At 48.9% G+C, this 19,880-nt stretch overlaps 1 long non-coding RNA gene across 3 annotated transcripts in view; it reads right to left on the bottom strand.

Moving 5' to 3' along the window:
* Positions 1-697: 697 nt before the first annotated feature.
* The window catches only part of LOC103281973 (zinc finger protein 239), a 264,351-nt gene continuing 245,168 nt past the window's right edge, over positions 698-19,880 (bottom strand). The window contains exons 3-4 of one of the 3 annotated variants that reach the window (XR_010001530.1): positions 17,988-18,122; positions 698-1,795 (exon numbers count right to left, since the gene is read on the bottom strand). This is a non-coding gene — a long non-coding RNA (zinc finger protein 239). Of the gene's footprint in view, positions 1,796-10,569; positions 14,100-17,987; positions 18,123-19,880 lie in introns of those variants that run through there. The other 2 variants (XR_010001529.1, XR_010001531.1) reach the window with 2 other exon arrangements.

The following is a 19,880-nucleotide window of genomic DNA, read 5'->3' on the forward strand; positions in this document are numbered from 1 at the left end:
GGATACGCAGATGTCCACTCTGACTGAAGCTCTTTCCACATTCCATGCATGTATGTGGCTTCTCTCCTGTGTGAGTCCTTTGATGGGTGCGTAGATTTCCACTCTCACTGAAGCTCTTTCCACATTCCATGCATGTATGTGGCCTCTCTCCTGTGTGCATCCTTTGATGGGTGCGTAGATTTCCACTCTCACTGAAGCTCTTTCCACATTCCATGCATGTATGTGGCTTCTCTCCTGTGTGTATCCTTTGATGGATACGCAGATGTCCACTCTTACTGAAGCTCTATTCCATGCATGTATGTGGCTTCTCCCCTGTGTGAGTCCTTTGATGGATACGCAGATGTCCACTCTGACTGAATCTCTTTCCACATTCCACACATTTATGTGGTCTCTCACCTGTGTGCATCCTTTGATGGTTACGGAGATCTCGACTCCGACTGAAGCTCTTTCCACATTCCATGCATTTATACGGTCTCTCACCTGTGTGCATCCTTTGATGGTTACGGAGATCTCCACACCGACTGAAGCTCTTTCCACATTCCATGCATTTATGTGGCCTCTCTCCTGTGTGCATCCTTTGATGGGAACGTAGATAGTCACTCCGACTGAAGCTCTTTCCACATTCCTTGCATTTATGTGGCTTCTCTCCTGTGTGAGTCCTTTGATGGGCGCGTAGATTTCCACTCTCACAGAAGCTCTTTCCACATTCCATGCATGTATGTGGCTTCTCTCCTGTGTGTATCCTTTGATGGATACGCAGATGTCCACTCTTACTGAAGCTCTATTCCATGCATGTATGTGGCTTCTCCCCTGTGTGAGTCCTTTGATGGATACGCAGATGTCCACTCTGACTGAATCTCTTTCCACATTCCACACATTTATGTGGTCTCTCACCTGTGTGCATCCTTTGATGGTTACGGAGATCTCGACTCCGACTGAAGCTCTTTCCACATTCCATGCATTTATACGGTCTCTCACCTGTGTGCATCCTTTGATGGTTACGGAGATCTCCACTCCGACTGAAGCTCTTTCCACATTCCATGCATTTATGTGGCTTCTCTCCTGTGTGCATCCTTTGATGGATACGCAGATGTCCACTCTGACTGAAGCTCTTTCCACATTCCATGCATGTATGTGGCTTCTCTCCTGTGTGAGTCCTTTGATGGGTGCGTAGATGTCCACTCTCACTGAAGCTCTTTCTACATTCCATGCATTTATGTGGCCTCTCTCCTGTGTGCATCCTTTGATGGATACGCAGATGTCCACTCTCACTGAAGCTCTTTCCACATTCCATGCATTTATGTGGCTTCTCCCCTGTGTGAGTCCTTTGATGGGTGCATAGATTTCCACTCTGACTGAAACTCTTTCCACATTCCACACATTTATATGGCTTCTCTCCTGTGTGAGTTCGTTGATGTTTAGCAAGAGAACTTCTCTCAATGAAACATTTCCCACAGTCCTTACAATTATGTCGCTTCTCCCCTGTGTGTGATTTTGACAATGAAGTTTCCATTTTTTTAACATTTATTATTCTAATATTATGCCTGAAGTTCAGAGATATGGACTCCTGAATAGGACATTTCCTCTTCCCAGTCTCTGTATTGCTGTAGCCTTATTTTCTCTTTACCAACCCCTCTTTTTACAGCACAATCCTCCCTTTCCTTACATTTAAAGGTATGTAGCTTGAAATATAATTTCTCCAATTTATTTCTTCTTGTTGTTAATCCTGCGTATTTTCCTTTCAGACGTAAGGTAAACGGCAATGTTTTCTTCATAAGGTTCGTTTAGAGGTTACCTGCGAGATGAATAAGAGGAAAATCTTATTAGGAGCAGAGTACAGAAAGATCTCATTGAACATGAAGAACAATAGCCTAGTGCTGTAGCAATCACAGGGGAAGAGGGGAGAAAGACTGGCCCAACTGGTAAGAGCCCGTTGCCTGCTGAGAAGCACTTTAACACTTGCCCAACAAAGAACAATCCCTGCAAAGGGGATAGCGGCCTAAGATCCTGTGTCTAATCCAACCTTGGTAAAGGAAGGCCTCTAATAATATGGTCAACACGGAAAGGGGCTAACGATGCAAAGCATTTCCTACCTAGATCCCGCTTCTTCACATCTCCACTCAAAACCTGAGTGGCCATCTGTATGGACAGACTATCCCAAGTGATCAGTCTTGGGAGAAAAATACTTCCTCCAACTTGGGGGAGAGATATTTTCCTGATCCTCTCTTTCCCTGCAGCGTGATCCCTGCCCCACGTTTCTAAAGCAAGGCGCCTGGAGACACTGAGAGCACATTAGGCCACAAAGTTCCTTGACATACTGCATTCTTACAAAACCTATACCACAAAGGTATGTAACTTCAGCCAGAGCCAAGGCACTCAGCCTAGCAGCAGTACATGAGAGAAGGCGGTATAGAGACAGATGGACAGACCCCCAGGGTGAGTGGGAATCCTGCTGCCCTCCAGATCCTTCTGCACTCCAACAGCACCCTTGGGTGGGAGACATGATTCCTGCCCAGTTCTGCTCAGTTCAGTCCATTTTAGAAAGGACATTGGCAAACTGCAGCGGATTCATAGAAAGGCAACAAGGACAGGAAGACATTACATTGTAAATGAAGGAAAAATAAAGGCAAAAGTTTGCTTTTGCACAGGAGACAATGTTGTGGCTCGAACTAAAATTATGTGCTAAAGATGATGCTTCTGACCGTCATCTGGGTAGTACCAGGTATAGCTTGTGCCACCAGATGACTGCAACTAGGCCGACCACCTGCTCCCTCGATCCGTGTCCCTCCTGGCTAGTAAGATCTTGCCTGGAGGGATTACGTGAACCTCTGTTGAATATAATAAATAGCTCCCTTGAGCAAGGAGTTTTTCCAGAGAGTTTAAAAGAGGCGATGGTATCTCCGCTGCTGAAGAAACCAGACTTAGATCGTTCGGTTCCCGCTAGCTACCGCCCAGTCTCGAATCTTCCGTTTCTGGGCAAGGTGGTTGAGAGGGCAGCAGCGGAACAGTTGCAGCAGTTCCTCAATCGCACAGCCGGACTTGATCCCTTCCAGTCCGGCTTCCGTAGGGGGCACGGGACGGAGACTGTGCTAGTTGCCATCACAGATCAGCTTCGCTGCCAAAGGGATCAAGGCGGATCAGCGCTGCTTGTGTTATTGGATCTCACAGCAGCATTTGATACGGTCGATCACAATCTATTGACCCACCGCCTAGCCATGACGGGGGTTAGGGGGATACCCCTTAAATGGGTGTCCTCCTTCCTCCAGAATCAGGGACAGCGGGTGGTGAGGGGAGGGATGGTTTCCGCGTGGTCTCCACTAACTTGTGGGGTCCCACAGGGAGCTATTCTCTCTCCTCTATTATTTAACATCTATATGCGACCGCTTGCCCGACTGGTGCGGAGCTTTGGGCTCGAGTGCCACCAGTACGCTGATGACACTCAGCTCATTCTGAGGATGGAGGGCCAGCCGGACTCCGTACCCGATAGTTTCCATCAGTGCCTTGAGGCCGTTACTGGATGATTGCGTGCCAGCAGGTTGAGGGTGAATCCAGCGAAGACGGAGATCCTTTGGCTGGGCCGTCCGGGTGGGGGGGAGATGCAGCTGCCTACCCTGGATGGCGAGACACTGCGTCCGTCATCTTCTGTAAAAAGTCTTGGTGTCTTATTGGACCCTCTGCTCACAATGGAGTTCCAGGTCTCTGCTGTGAGCAGATCTGCGTTTTTCCATCTACGTCAGGCTAGGCGACTGGCTCCCTACCTTTCTAGGAACGACCTGGCTACGGTGATCCAGGCGACGGTCATCTTGAGGCTCGGCTACTGTCACGCCCTCAACATTGGCCTTCCTCTGTCAGTGATCCGGAAACTAAAGCTGGTGCAAAACGCGGCGGCTCCGTCTTCTTGCCGGGGTGCCGGCGAGGTGGCGTATCACCCCAATTCTACAACAGCTGCACTGGCTACCGATTGAGTACCGGATTACCTCCCTCCCTTCCTCCCTCCCTTCCTCCCTCCCTTCCTTCCCTCCTTTTTCTATTGCCTCTATTGGGCCTATTCATTCAAATGCGCTCTGGAACAACCATGTTTTCAATTCCCGGCGGAAAATGGGCAGGGAAGGCGGTAACCTGATCTCCTTAGGGAGAGAGTTCCAGAGCCGGGGGGGGGGGCACTGCCGAGAAGGCCCTCTCCCTCCCTCGTCCCCACCAGCCACATCTGAGACAAAGACTCCTCTCGCCCCCGCTTGAATGCTTGTCGGAAGAGCAAGGCTACAATCGAGAAGGCTCTCTGCCTAGTAGAAGACAAATGATTTTGGTCTTTGGACCGAAGTAATATCTGGGGTTGGTAGGGGGATAAGCGGGCCCTCAGGTACGCCGGCCCCAAACCATGTAAGGCCTTAAAGGTTAGTACCAGTATCTTGAAAGGGAGGGAGGAAGGGAGGGAGGAAGGGAGGGAGGAAGGGAGGGAGGGAGGGAGGAAGGGAGGGAGGGAGGAAGGGAGGGAGGGAGGAAGGGAGGGAGGAAGGAAGGGAGGGAGGGAGGGAGGAAGGGAGGGAGGAAGGGAGGAAGGGAGGGAGGGAGGGAGGAAGGGAGGAAGGGAGGGAGGAAGGGAGGGAGGGAGGGAGGAAGGGAGGGAGGAAGGAAGGGAGGGAGGGAGGGAGGGAGGGAAGAAGGAAGGGAGGAAGGGAGGGAGGGAGGGAAGAAGGAAGGGAGGGAGGAAGGGAGGGAGGGAGGAAGGGAGGGAGGGAAGAAGGAAGGGAGGGAGGAAGGGAGGGAGGAAGGGAGGGAGGAAGGAAGGGAGGAAGGAAGGGAGGGAGGAAGGGAGGGAGGAAGGGAGGGAGGAAGGAAGGGAGGGAGGGAGGAAGGGAGGGAGGAAGGAAGGGAGGAAGGGAGGGAGGAAGGGAGGGAGGGAGGAAGGGAGGGAGGAAGGGAGGGAGGGAGGGAGGAAGGGAGGGAGGAAGGGAGGGAGGGAGGGAGGAAGGGAGGGAGGAAGGGAGGGAGGGAGGGAAGAAGGAAGGGAGGGAGGAAGGGAGGGAGGGAGGGAAGAAGGAAGGGAGGGAGGAAGGGAGGGAGGAAGGGAGGGAGGAAGGAAGGGAGGGAGGAAGGGAGGGAGGAAGGGAGGGAGGAAGGGAGGGAGGAAGGAAGGGAGGGAGGAAGGGAGGGAGGAAGGAAGGGAGGGAGGAAGGGAGGGAGGAAGGGAGGGAGGAAGGGAGGGAGGAAGGAAGGGAGGGAGGAAGGAAGGGAGGGAGGAAGGGAGGGAGGAAGGGAGGGAGGAAGGGAGGGAGGGAGGGAGGGAGGGAGGAAGGGAGGGAGTGTTATCGACCGCGTTTCTGGGGGATCGGGTCCCTTAAGGAGAGAGCCGATCCGGTCCTGAGGGAACGGACCTTGGCGAAGCCAAAAGAAGAATATAAGCCGCAATACAACCTGAAGCCTGGAATGAAGAAGGTCCGCCAAGTTGAAGGAAAATCCGCCAAGGAGTTTTATTGAGCAATTCAGCTGAAAAGGACGCTAATAGCGATCATTCAATCTACTAGCGTAACATATGTTTCAAATAAAGTCATATTTATACAGTGTTTCGGTCTGACAGCCCTTTGAATTTCCCGCCCCGCTTCCCTGCCCATCTGATCGCGGATAGGCTGAGAGGTTGAACGAGGCGGGCTTTCGTTTCCCGCCTTGCCCTGCTGGCCCAATGGGGAGCCGTTTTTTGTCCCCCCTCGGGCCAATCAGAGAGGAGGAGGCGGGAGCTATAGAAACAATGCGGTGACCGGACAGGAAACATCGGATTAATTCTGGCCCAGCCAATTTCTAAAGGAATTAATGACACCCATCAAGGATGTCCGGGGCCCTGTCACGTTCGCAGATTTTAGATATGTCTTTGGGGTGTCAGACAGGAAGTGGTGATGGGTGGTGATGAGCCATCATTGACGGCCCCACAGGGTGCCTTCCTGCGGCGTCCTGGCCTGAGATGTGACAATGTTTGCCTTGGGGGCGAGTCACCTTTAGGAGTTTTGGTGACTCGCCCTATATTGTCCATGCGATCGGAATGAGATGGGATTAAACTGTGGCAGATTATCCTTTGTTTTTGGGAAGGGAGGTCTGAGTCATGGGGCTAGAGTTCAGGTTGGGGTCATAATATTTCCCATTTGATTTCATGATCTGTCAATTATATGGGATAAAATGAAAATTAAAAATAAAGTTGGAATATAAACCCAGCTGGGAAAAACACATATTTTCCGGGGATCCCAAAGAGTATAAATACATATAGGCAGATAGGTAGATAAAGGAGATAAAGGAGAATCCATAAAGGTGGGTGACATTGCATAAAGGGGAATCATGAATGATATAAACAATAGAAATAAGCAATAGAAAACATTTGATAAGGACGAAGTTCACAACATCTGGGGAATCCAATATAGAAGTGGGGTTCAAGCAGCATGATTTCACAATTCATGAAGTTAGCCCAACGATTTGAAATTCATACACAGCGAGTCATGAGTGTGTCCAAGTACATAGAATATGAAAATTCACAAATACATGAGGAGAAAGAGTTCATAAGGAATTCATAGAGATGGCATGGGGAAGGGGCACATATGGGTTAGTAAGTCTTTGGAGGTATAGGATTTCATAAGTTCCAGGGGTGGGTGTGGGGAAGAGTGTTCTTCTCTTTCATAAAATCACAAAAGTATGCATGAAACGTGGAGTGCACCCGTCTGTCACCCCCTGGCAGCTGTAGAGGGTGAGGGTCCTTGGAGAACTATGTCTCCCCCGCGAGGGAGCGATCCCCCCATCCCCAATTCACAGAAAGGGGCTAGGGAAAACCATTCCGCGAGTCGCGGGGAGAGGAAAACCCGGGATAAGGCAGCTGCTTGGCTTGAAAGGAGCTGTCGGTCCCGTTTGACAGTCAGCTGATGAGGTGCCGAAAACTGGACCGATTCTGGTTCTGCTGGTTGTCTTCGAGTCAGGAGCCTTAGAAAGGGTTAGGACTAAAAGAGGAGCGTTCTAGGGGTAATTTTGATAGAGATATGAGCCAATTTATATCGACCGCCATGTTAATCTATGGCAGGGAAACCTCAACCGGAGTTTAAAGGGACAGGAGGGAGAGAGAGATTGCATGCAAAGGAAAGGAGTCAGAGAAAAGATACAAAATAACCAGATAGAGAGTGTTATTGTTAAAATAAATGCTACTTTTATTGGGGGGATTTGTTACATAGTTCAGGGAAGAGGAAAATGAAGGAAAAAAGGTCTTTTAATAATAGTCTGTTGCGGTCCCGCTCCGTTCTTTTGGAGAGTAATCTATGGAACTCTCTGCAGCGTTTTCAAATCAATTTGAAAGCGGGGGCGACGGTTATCAGGAGGAAGGAAGGGAGGGAGGAAGGGAGGGAGGAAGGGAGGAAGGGAGGAAGGGAGGGAGGAAGGAAGGGAGGAAGGGAGGAAGGGAGGGAGGGAGGGAGGAAGGAAGGAAGGGAGGGAGGCCTGAGGGCAGAGGCCCCCCATCCCTCCCCCCACTCACCTCTCTCTCTCTCTCTCTCTCTCTCCCCCCCCCCGAAAGGCCTCCTTCCTTCTTTCCTTCCTTCCTTCTGACAGGAAAGAGCGCCGCCCGGCCCCTCCCCCCCCAGTGTTCCCGCCTCTCGCTGCACTTCCGCCCTCAAGAAACATGTCGGCCGCGGGCAGGAGACCCACAGAGGGGCGGGGCCCGAGACGGAGAGGCAGGCGGAGAGACACGCCCCTTCTTTCCTTTCCTCCCAACGCCCAATGAGAATCCGCCTTCCTCTCAGAGCGGCGTCATCTCGGCGCAGAGTCCCACTCACCCCCTCCTCTCTCTCTCTCTCTCTCTCCGAAAGGCCTCCTTCCTTCTTTCCTTCCCTCGAAGGCGCTGGTAGAAAAGAGCGCCGCCCGGCCCCGCCCACCCCGAGTCTCCCCGCCTCTCGCAGGACTTCCGCCCTCAAGAAACATGGCGGCCGCGGGCAGGATTCCCACAGAGGGGCGGGGCCCGAGAGAAGCGGAGAGACAGAAGCGGACAGACACGCCCCTTCTTTCCTTCCTCTCAACGCCCAGCGTCCGCCAATGAGAATCCGCCTTCCTCTCTGGCGTCATCGGTCTCCGGGCAGGAACGCCCCCGCCCTGCCCCCCGCTCCGCCCTTCTGCCGTTAACGGTCACTAAGGGATCGGCCAATCGGAATCGGCCTCGTCTCTCCGCGTCACCCGTCTCCAGGAAGACTCGCCGGCGCCTTCCCGCCTCTGGGTCGGACTCTCCTGGCCCGCTCCTCATCGCAGGCAGGCTGCTGAAGCGGAGAAGGGGGGGCCAGGCCAAGGAGCGGGAGGCACCTCTGCGTGGACGGGTCATGTCGGGGAAGCAGCCTCCTCTCTCCGCCTCCGCTCGGTGAGGTTTCCCCGCTTCATAATGTGTCGCTTGGGAACTTGAAATGTAGGTCTGACGGGACTGGCAGTTTCCTCTTCCCTCATTATAACGACTGCCATATACAGTAGAGTCTCACTTATCCAACACTCGCTTATCCAATCACAGTCTGGCTTCAGGCCTGGAGACGGCTCTGGTCGCCTTGGTGGGTGACCTCCGCAGGGAGCTGGACAGGGGAGTGTGACCCTGCTGGTTCTCTTGGACATCTCAGCGGCTTTCGAGACCATCGACCATGGTCTCCTTCTGGGACGTCTCTCCGGGATGGGCCTTGGGGGTTCCGCTCTGCAGTGGCTCCAGTCCTTCCTGGAGGGCCGTTCCCAGATGGTGAAGCTGGGGGACACCTGCTCGGACCCCTGGCCTTTGACCTGTGGGGTCCTGCAAGGTTCCATTCTGTCCCCCATGCTTTTTAACATCTACATGAAACCGCTGGGAGAGGTCATCCGGAGTATTGGAGTGCGGTGCCATCTCTACGCGGATGACACCCAACTCTACTACTCCTTTCCACCAAACTCCAAGGAAGCCCCTCGGATATTGGATCAGTGCCTGGCCGCTGTGTTGGCCTGGATGAGGGTGAACAAACTGAGACTTAATTCCGACAAGACAGAGGTCCTCCAGGTCAGTCGTAAGTCTGATCGGGGTATTGGGTGGCAACCTGTGCTGGACGGGGTCGCACTCCCCCTGAAGGCGCAGGTCCATTGCAGCTTGGGGGTCCTCCTGGATTCGGGGCTGACGCTTGAGGCCCAGGTGTCGGCCGTGGCCGGGAGGACCTTTGCACAACTAAAACTTGTGCGCCAGCTGCGACCGTACCTCGAGAAGTCTGATCTGACTTTCAGTAGGCAGTGAGTTCCATAGTCGGGGGGCCACAGCAGAAAAGGCCCTCTCCCTTGTACTCACAAGGCGGGCCTGGGATATAGACAGTGGTGATAAAAGGGCCTCCCCGGATGATCGTAAAGATCGGGCAGGTTTATGGAGGGAGATACGGTCACGGAGGTAGGTGGGTCCCAAACCGTTTAGGGCTTTATAGATGATGGTCTGCACCTTGAATTGGGACCGGAAGATGAACGGCAGCCAGTGGAGCTCCTTAAACAAGGGAGTGGATCTCTCCCTGTAACTTGCCCCCGTTATTAATCTGGCAGCCGAGCGTTGGACCAGTTGTAATTTCCGAGCCGTCTTCAAGGGAAGCCCCACGTAGAGCGCATTACAGTAGTCCAGTCTAGAGGTAACTAAGGCATGCACCACCGTGGTCAAGTCAGACTTCACGAGGTATGGTCGCAGTTGGCGCACAGGTTTGAGTTGTGCAAAGGCCCTCCCGGCCACCGCCGACACCTGAGCCTCAAGCGTCAACACTGAGTCCAGGAGGACCCCCAAACTACGGACCTGTGATTTCAGGGGGAGTGCAACCCCGTCCAGCACAGGCTGCCACCCAATACCCCGATCCGACGAGCGACTGACCAGGAGGGCCTCTGTCTTGTCAGGATTGATCCTCAGCTTGTTCCTCCTCATCCAGTCTGCCACAGCGGCCAGGCACTGGTTCAGCATCCGAGGTTCAGCATTTAAGGCCTTGAGAGGGGTATATATTTTAAACTTGTGTCCTTTGTATGATGTTTTATGGACTTTAATATGTATTTTATAGAAAGGCAATTTTAATGTAGATCTTTTATAGTTAGTTTTATATATATATATATATCTTTGTTGAATTTTGACAATGTTTGTGTTTTTAAAATTGTGTTGTAACCTCCCTCGAATTGCAAGGAGAGGCAAGTAAGAAATAAAATTATTATTATTATCATTATTATTGTTATTGTTATATGTACGCATTGAGTTGCTAGAGGTGTAACTTCAGATTGATTTGTAGTTTTCTTTCTTGCAATAGGACTGAATACTGGCAGGGTTTGGGGCGATTGACTTTGCAATATGGGAGTCGTGGTTCATGCCCATCCAGAGAGCACCAAACCCACCCGACTACAGTTCTCGACCAAACATGGCCCACAAACCCAACATGGCCGACTGAATACTGGCAGGGTTTGGGGTGACTGCCATTTGCATATGGGAGTTGTAGTTCACCCTTAGCCAGAGAGCCTTGAACCCAGTCGACAAATAACCCAGCCAACAAATGCTTTTTTCAACTCACCTGGGCACCACTAGGTTTACACAAATTACAATTTTGGTATTTAAAAACAATATTTTATACAAATAATAATTTTGGTACATTTTTTTTTAAAAAGGACTATTTAACAAATATAAAGGGAACAAGGACACACACCTTGCACAATAAGAACAAAACTAACTGACATCAAATGCTAATTTACAAAACTCACTCACTATATGATTTGTATCTCTATTTACTCTTATTTCCTTTCAATGCGGTTCTATACTTCATCAATGTAGTTAATATGTCCATCTCAACGGATTCATGAATCTTCATCAGTCGTTGTAGTCATTTTTTGTCTTCCATTCTCTGCAGTTGGGGAGGGATACTGTGTGTCCTAATGGACCCTTTGCCAAAGGTGGGGATTGAACAGTCTCATATCCAGAAAGGGTTTCACTCTACACAGGGATAAGTACACACAAAGCAAGGCTGATGGTCTCATGTTCCAGGGCTCTCTCGGTATAAAGTCTGAGGTTTATTAAACAAACACAAGACAAGCCAAGACCATATTATTTTATAGGAAAACTAAAGTCTTCAGTCCAGCTAAAACAGTGGTTCCCAACCTGGGGTCCATGGACCACCAGTGGTCCGCAAGAACTAAAATAGGGTTCACAGCCTCACAGTTACTACAGCATTACAATGAGAGTGACTGGTCTCGCGAAACCCTCTTATAGTCCTGAGGATTATTAAATATGGTTTTCTGTGGGCGAGCAGATGACGACTAACTGGATGGCATATCAGGAATGAGAGCTGACGTGGTCTATCCAATGCAATTTTCTGAATCATCACTCCAAATAACCAAACCAAATCTAAAGTTGACCAAAAACTGATTTATAACCCTTCTGGTACTAATTTTGGAGAGTGGTCCCTTGTCAAATGATCCCTAGTTTAAAAAAAGGTTGGGAGCCACTGAGCTAAAATAATTGGAGCAACACAGTTGAAGGAACAATGAATACAAGTGCAGGTCAAGAGTCCAATTATTGCGGACAAGTTGAGTACTGCAGATACAGGTCAGGAGTGAAAATTAACAAGAACCAAGGTCACAGTCCCAACAGTCACATGCCAGGAGTTCATTCAGCTGAGTTGATAAAACAACAACCAAGAAATCAAGAGTACAAACCGAATTTAGAGTCCCAAAGTCAAGCCAGAAAGTCAGGGATACAAACAAAGTCCAAGTCCATATACGAAACCTAGACGTCAGTCCAGAATTTAGAGTCAATGATTCAGGATACAACAAAGTCCAGAAAAGGGTTAAAAGTACAGGGCTAGCACCCAAAATTTCAACCAAGGGACTCAGGACAGATCACAGTACATACAGTACACATGCATGGGAAACAATTGATGCCATTGAATGCAGAAGAGCCAAGAAATAAGGCAGGAGTATGAAGATATGACGTTATCTGCAACCAAAGAGCTATTCTTTTTCAGAACCCTTTAATCCAGAGATCTCTGCTGCTGCTCATTTCAGCAAACCTTCACACATCATCCTAGAAGCCTGCGATGGGTCTCTTTGCGGAGGAGGTTAGGTGAACCCCTTCCAAGCTTGCTGCCATTCTGAGTGACACCTGCTCCCAGTAGCCGTCAACCAAGGCCACACAAACTCCGATTCATGGTGGAGAGAGAGCAAGGTGCTGGCCTTCCTCTTTCCTTCCAATGTGTTTTTATAGATTCGGAAACTCAAAGGCCCGTCTCCTCTAGAGGTACATGAGTTCTGTGATGTCTACTGTATGCTGAACTTTTTCTAAAGCTCTGTTCCTATTCCGTGCATTAAGGTGACTTCTCCTCTGTGTGGGTCCTTTGATGGGAACATAGACTGCCACTCTGACTGAGGCTTTCTCCACATTCTATGCATTTATATGGCTTCTCCCCTGTGTGGGTCCTTTGATGGGAACGTAGATGTCCACTCTGACTGAAGCTTTCTCCACATTCTATGCATTTATATGGCTTCTCACCTGTGTGGGTCCTTTGATGGGAACGTAGACTGTCACTCCGACTGAAGCTTTCTCCACATTCTATGCATTTATAGGGTTTCTCCCCTGTGTGGGTCCTTTGATGGGAACGTAGCTTGTCACTCTGACTGAAGCTCTTTCCACATTCTATGCATTTATATGGCTTCTCCCCTGTGTGGGTCCTTTGATGGGAACGTAGACTGCCACTTTGACTGAAGCTTTCTCCACATTCTATGCATTTATATGGCTTCTCCCCTGTGTGCTTCCTTTGATGGGAACGTAGACTGTAACTCCGACTGAAGCTTTCTCCACATTCTATGCATTTATAGGGCTTCTCCCCTGTGTGCTTCCTTTGATGGGAACGTAGACTGCCACTGTGACTGAAGTTTTCTCCACATTCCATGCATTTATATGGCTTCTCCCCTGTGTGGGTCCTTTGATGGGAACGTAGACTGTCACTCCGACTGAAGCTTTCTCCACATTCTATGCATTTATAGGGTTTCTCCCCTGTGTGGGTCCTTTGATGGGAACGTAATTTGTCACTCCGACTGAAGCTCTTTCCACATTCCACACATTCATATGGCTTCTCCCCTATGTGAGTCCTTTGATGGGAACGTAGATTGCCACTGTGACTGAAGCTCTTTCCGCATTCTACGCATTTATGTGGCTTCTCCCCTGTGTGGGTCTTTTGATGGGAACGTAGACTGCCACTTTGACTGAAGCTTTCTCCACATTCTATGCATTTATATGGCTTCTCCCCTGTGTGCTTCCTTTGATGGGAACGTAGACTGTCACTCCGACTGAAATTTTCTCCACATTCTATGCATTTATAGGGCTTCTCCCCTGTGTGCTTCCTTTGATGGGAACGTAGACTGCCACTGTGACTGAAGTTTTCTCCACATTCCATGCATTTAGAGGGCTTCTCCCCTGTGTGGGTCCTTTGATGGGAACATAGACTGCCACTGTGACTGAAGTTTTCTCCACATTCCATGCATTTATATGGCTTCTCCCCTGTGTGGGTCCTTTGATGGGAACGTAGACTGTCACTCCGACTGAAGCTTTCTCCACATTCTATGCATTTATAGGGTTTCTCCCCTGTGTGGGTCCTTTGATGGGAACGTAATTTGTCACTCCGACTGAAGCTCTTTCCACATTCCACACATTCATATGGCTTCTCCCCTGTGTGGGTCCGTTCATGTACAGTAAGAGAACTTTTGCAATCAAATTGTTTCCCACATTCCAGACACTGATGTAACTTCTCCCCTGTGTGTGATCTAGGATAGGGAGGTAGAGGACTTGCCATTCTTTTATATTTATAATTCAAATATTATGCCAGGCGTTCACAGATATAACCTCCTGAGCAGCACAGTCTTTGTATTGCTGTAGCCTTCTGCTCGCTTTCCCAAGCCTCTCTTTTTTCAGCACAATCTTATTTCCTCCTCTTAACTGCATAGGTTTGTAGCTTGAAATATATTTTTACTACTTATTTTTTCTTGTTGTCATTGCTGTGTATTTTGAAGTCCCTTTAGACTTAGAGCACTCCTTGGGCAAAGCTCTCACAACGTATTCTTTGCAGAGCTTTTTCAGAAGTTACCTGCAGACAAATGAGGGGAAAATCTCTTCAGGAGTTGAACAGAGAAAGATCTCATGGAACATGAAAAACAAGTCTCGTGCTGTAACAAACCCAGGGGAAGAGGGTGAGCCCATTGCCTGGTGAGAAATGCTTTAACACTTGCCTAACAACAAACTATCCCTCCTCAGGTCCAAAGGGGACAGTGCGCAAAGATACTCTGCACAAAATAAAATCCAACCCTACCGATTAAAATCCAACAATGCAGCAAAGCTGAAGGCATAACAGGCTGTGAACTGTGAACATTTATTTTTGGCATCTTTCGCTGAATTAAATTATTCTCAATGTCTTGTAGAGATATGTGGTCAGCCTTATATAAATTAATGTAATAATGTTTTAAAGCCTGTTGAATATTGATATCATCTATTAATATTTTATCCTCATGTTGTATCTTAACAGTAAGTCCCCTTCAGGGTAGAGAAAGGCGGGGTAGAAATGTCATAAATAAATAAATACATAAATAAAGAATTGACAATTACATTTTTGGGCTTTCTTTCCTCAACGTATATGCTAACTATTTCCTTGGTTTGTTAGCTGATTCAAAATATTTTTTTTTGCATTCTTTATTTTAGTTTCCAATTCATTAACTAGTAACACAATAATTGCTTTTGTAGGAGTTTTATCTGAGTTAGAATGTTTGAATTCAAAGGATTTTTCTTTAACTCCTCTTCTTTTTTTAATATCATCTGAAATTATCTGAAAATATTTCTGTCTATTCTTTCTCATTTCAGTGTTGCATTTTATAAAGTATCCTCTAATATAAGCTGTACTGGCATCCCATACTGTTTGAATATCTGTAACTTGATTTAAATTAAATTCCAAATATTCTTTCAGTTTTTCTTTCAAATTCTCAATTACGTCCTCCTTTTGCAGTAGTGATTCATTCAGCTGCCATCTAAGTGTTTTTAATAATAATAATAATAATAACTTTATTTTTATACCCGCCCCATCTCCCCGAAGGAACTCGGGGCGGCTTACATGGGGCCTTGCCCGATAAAACAATCAAATATCAAAACACAGCAATAAAACAGTTATCCAATAAAAACATCAATTACAGTAAAAACAATCGTTAAATCAACATAAAACATACAATATTAACACTGGAGTCTAATTCATAGAACCCAGGCAAAGCGCAACATGTGCCGAAATGGGCCGAAATGGGGAAGGGCCATTTTTTACTTTCTTTTTAATTACTAGAGTCACTGGATTATGATCTGAGATAGTTTTGGGTAGGAGTTCTGTCTTTTGAACAGGTTTTGAGTTTGGCAGATATCCATATCTTTTCCATTCTAGAGAAAGTATTTTGTCTTTCTGAAAATTGTGTACTGTATATACTCGAGTAAAAGCCGAGGCACCTAATTTAACACAAAAAACTGGGAAAAACTATTGACTCAAGTATAAGACGGGGTGGGAAATGCAGCAGGTACTGGTACATTTCAAAATAAAAATAGATAGCAATAAAATTAGATTAATGGAGGCATCAGAAGGTTAAATGTTTTTGAATATTTACATACAACTGCAATTTAAGACTTTCCAACTGTGATTAAATTATTATTCTAAGCTTCTTCAATGTAAATGTGCTTATATATTCTTCCAATAATCACCATAGTTTATTTTAACTATACATTTTGGGGGAAATGCAGTGTGTATACGAATAAAGAAAAGTGGGAAAGACGAGTGCCGAGGAGAGGAAGGCGTGCGCTGCACGGGAAAGGAGGAGAGGCTTATACTTGCGTATATACAGTATATTCTTTGCATCCCCCTCCCCGAGAGTTTGTCTTTCTTTGGTGAAATCACTCCATTCCAATCTCCCAAAAGGCACCCGTTTTCATAATGGAGGTCTGTTGGAAACTAGGCACGTGGGGTTTATATATCTGTGTAATGACAAGGGTGGGAGAAAGAACTCTTGTCTGCCTGAGGCAAGTATGAATGTTGCAGCTGGCCACCTTGATTGACACTGAATTTCATTTTCAAAGCCTGCCTGCTTTCTGCCTGGGGGAATCCTTTGTTGGGAGGTGTTAGCTGACCCATTGTTTCATGCCTGCAATTCTCATTTTTTGAGTGTTGATTTTTATTTACTGATTTTAGAGTCTTTTTTCATACTGGTAGCCAGATTGTGTTCAATTTCATGGTTTTCTCCTTTCTGTTGAAATTGTCCACATGCTTGTGGATTTCAATGGCTTTTCTGTGTAGTCTGACATGGTAGTTGTCAGAGTAATCCAACATTTCTGTGTTCTCAAATAATATACTATGTTGGTTCATCAAGTGTTCGGCTTCCCCTTGGCAACATCTTTGTAGATGGCTGATTCTCCCACACCAGAAGAGACTCGGGCTCTCATCTGGCTCGTCATACCTCATAGAGCTTGTTGAGTTTAGGATCGCAGTGCTCGAACCGGTTTGTAAACGGAGATGCAGACTATTTGCAGAATCGCGTCCCTGTTTACAAACCGGCTCGAGCACTGCGATCTGCGGAGGAGGCCCTGCTCTCAGTCCCACCCCCGTCTCAAGCACGGCTGGTGGGAACGAGAAAGGGGGCCTTCTCCGTGCTCCTCCCCTCCTCTGGAAATCCCTCCCAAAAGAACGAAAAACTGCCCCCTCCCTCCTTGCCTTCAAACTAAAAACACATCTATGCACTCTGGCCTACTGAGAGGAGGAAGACTAATACGACTCGATATGTATCATTGTCTAGATATATTAAATCCTGTCTAGATACTGGAATTGATCTCAATTGGACACCATCTGACCACTTAATAAGGTCTGAGCTGTTTGAAGTGTTTATTCTGTGTACATTTACACTATGTGACTATATTTGCTAGGCTTGTCAAGTTTTATTTTTGAGGAGAGTCCTCCAAGTTCTGTCAGTCATCCAGATTTGACTGCAGGCATGTTTCAAAATCCAAAAAGATGTCCCATTGGTGAGGAAGAGGAGGGGGAAAGGCTTCCTTTCTGTTGCTCTGGAGACTAAGGGACAACGGAGCCAGGAGGTCAAACGGCAAGAAAAGGGATTCCTCCCAAACACGAGGAAGGACTTCCTGAGGGCAAGAAGAAGAGCTGTTCAGCAGGGGAACTCTCTGCCTCAGAGTCTGGTGGGAGCTCCTTCTTTGGAGGATTTAGTCAGAGGCTGGATGGAGATCTGTCGGGAGGATTTGGATTGTGTTTCCCTGCCTGGCAGAAGGTGGTGGGGCTGGGTGGCCCTTGGGGTCTCTCCCAACCCTCTGGCTTCGGGGATTCCTCGTGTCTCAGTCCTAGGCCAAGGCTGCCGCCTCCCCCTCCCCCGCCTCCTCCTCAAGGACTTGGGAGATATTTGTCTTGGGATACAACTCCCAGGTTCCTCCAACCCTCATGCCAGGAGGGTTTCTGGGCGTTGTAGTCCAAGAGAGCCATTCCCTTTGGGGAGAGAGGGAGGGTTAGAAATAAAGTTATTACTATTACTATTATTATCATTATTCCCTCCACTCTCTTGAGCAGGGATTCCCAAACTCTATTCCTCTGGGATTTCTTGGACTTTAGCACCCAGAAGCCTCAGCTGCCTTGGCCCAAGATCAGGGATTCTGGGACATGGAGTCCCCGGAAGTGGAAGGCCAGGGCTTGGGAAGGGAGGCTCCTGAGAAGGGACCAGGCTTCCATGGCTGAACTGCTCTTGCCATCCAGAAATGCTTCCCAATGTTTAGTTGGAAGCTTCTTTCCCACAATGTGAATCAACTGCTTTCCATTTTAGTCTCCAGAGTAGCAGGAAAAACTTGCCCTTTTCTCCTCAGTGGGACATCCTTCCCCATATTGGCTCTCCTGTCCCCTCGGCCTTTCTTTCCCTCTCAGCTAAAGATACCCATGCCACTCCCACGTCCGCCTCACCTTTTGGCACCTGCTGGTCCTTCTCCACTTCGGCCTGGAGCTTCTTCTGCACGGCCTCCGCCAATCCCTCCCTGCAGACGCCCTTCTTTCCGCAGGACGGCCCTCTCTGCCGAGGGAGGTGTCCGGGTTATGCGTCTGTTGCCATTTCCAAAAAAGGACAAAGCCGTCAAAAAGGGAAAAGCAGCAACAACAGCAGTTCAGCAGATCAGGAGCTCCATAATAATAATAATAATAATAATAAACAGATGAAACAATAGATCACACCCTCAGCTGCTGCAGAAAGATTGCACAGACAGACTACAAGCAGAGGCAGAACACCGTTGCTCAGATGATTAATTGGAACTTGTGCCACAAATACCATCTGCCTGCAACAAAGAACTGGTGGAATCACAAGCCCGAAAACGTTACAGAGAATGAACATGTCAAGCTACTCTGGGACTTCCGAATTCAGACAGACAGGGTTTTGGAGCACAAGACCCCTGACCTCACGATCGTGTTAAAAAAAAGTATGGACTGTCAATATTGTCATCCCAGGTGACAGCAGGATTGAGGAGAAACAACTAGAAAAGCTGACGTGATATGAGGATTTAAAGATCGAATTACAAGGACTCTGGCACAAGCCAGTCAAGGTGGTCCCAGTGGGTGCAGTGGCTAAAAACCTTGGCCTGCACTTAAACACAATCGGCGCTGACAAAATTACCCTCTGCCAGCTGCAGAAGGCCACCTTATTGGGAGAGGCACGCATTACTCGCCGATACATCACACAGTCCTAGACATTGGGGAAGTGTCCGACGTGTGATCCAAGACAGCCAGCAGAGTGTCTGCTGTGGACTCATCTTGTTATGTTTCAAATAATAATAATAACAACAACTTTATTTTTGTATCCCGCGCCATCTCTGCGAGGGGACTTGGGGTGGTTTCTATGGGGACCAATCCCAACAATATACAATCAAATGCATTCCAATCCCAAGGAATTAATACATCAGTGCCTCTAAAACACAACATCCCAAAAGCGTAGCCCATGAGATGGGATCAGCCAAACAGTCTGGACCTGAACCATCCAGGGCTTGAAAGGCCATCACCAGCCTTGTGCCCAGTGACAGGCTGTCAGTCAGTGGAGGGGGGGGGGGGTGTCAGCAACCTGGCTGCCCTGTTTTGGAAGGCGCATGCGCAGAGGGCCTGGAGGGCCGAGCAGGCCGCAGCCTCCCCGGGACAGACAGACAGGCCAAGGCCGGACGGGGAAGGGAGGCCCGTCAGCAGGGACCCCGAACCCTCACCCAGCTGCCCCTGACCTCCTCCTCTCTCTCTCTCTCTCTCTCCCGAAAGGCCTCCTCCTCCTCCTCCTCCTCCTCCTCCTCCTCCTCCTCCTCCTCCTCCTCCTCCCTCTTCCTCGAAGGGCGCTCACAGGAAAGGGTGGAAGGCGGGGCTTCGCCTGAGGGAACTAGGCGCTTCTCCCCCCCCCCCCCGCCTTCCCCCCTTCGCTTCACGGTCCGCCAATGGGAACCCGCCTTCCTCTCGCGCGTCATCGGTCTCCGGGCAGGAACGCCCCCGACCCTCCCCTCGCCCTTGGGCCGTGAACGGTCCTTCCAGAAATGGGCCAATGGGGATCGGCCTGGTCTCTCCGCGTCACCAGTCTCCGGGCAGCCTCGCCCTGGCCTTCCCGCCCGCGGGTCATGTGACGGGCTGAGTGACCGTTGGGAAGGCCGAGGCCTGAGCCGGGAGCGAGGGGGGAGGGGCGGGGAGGGGCGGGGCCTGCCTCCTTCCTTCCTTCCTTCCTTCCTTCCTTCCTTCCTTCCTTCCTTCCTTCCTTCCTTCCTTCCTTCCTTCCTTCCTTCCTTCCTTCCTTCCCTCCGAGCCCGAGCCTGCGGCCTCGTCCTCCGCCTCGTCAGTCCT

This window comes from Anolis carolinensis, unplaced genomic scaffold, assembly GCF_035594765.1.
Source record: "Anolis carolinensis isolate JA03-04 unplaced genomic scaffold, rAnoCar3.1.pri scaffold_29, whole genome shotgun sequence".
Classification (NCBI taxonomy): domain Eukaryota; kingdom Metazoa; phylum Chordata; class Lepidosauria; order Squamata; family Dactyloidae; genus Anolis; species Anolis carolinensis.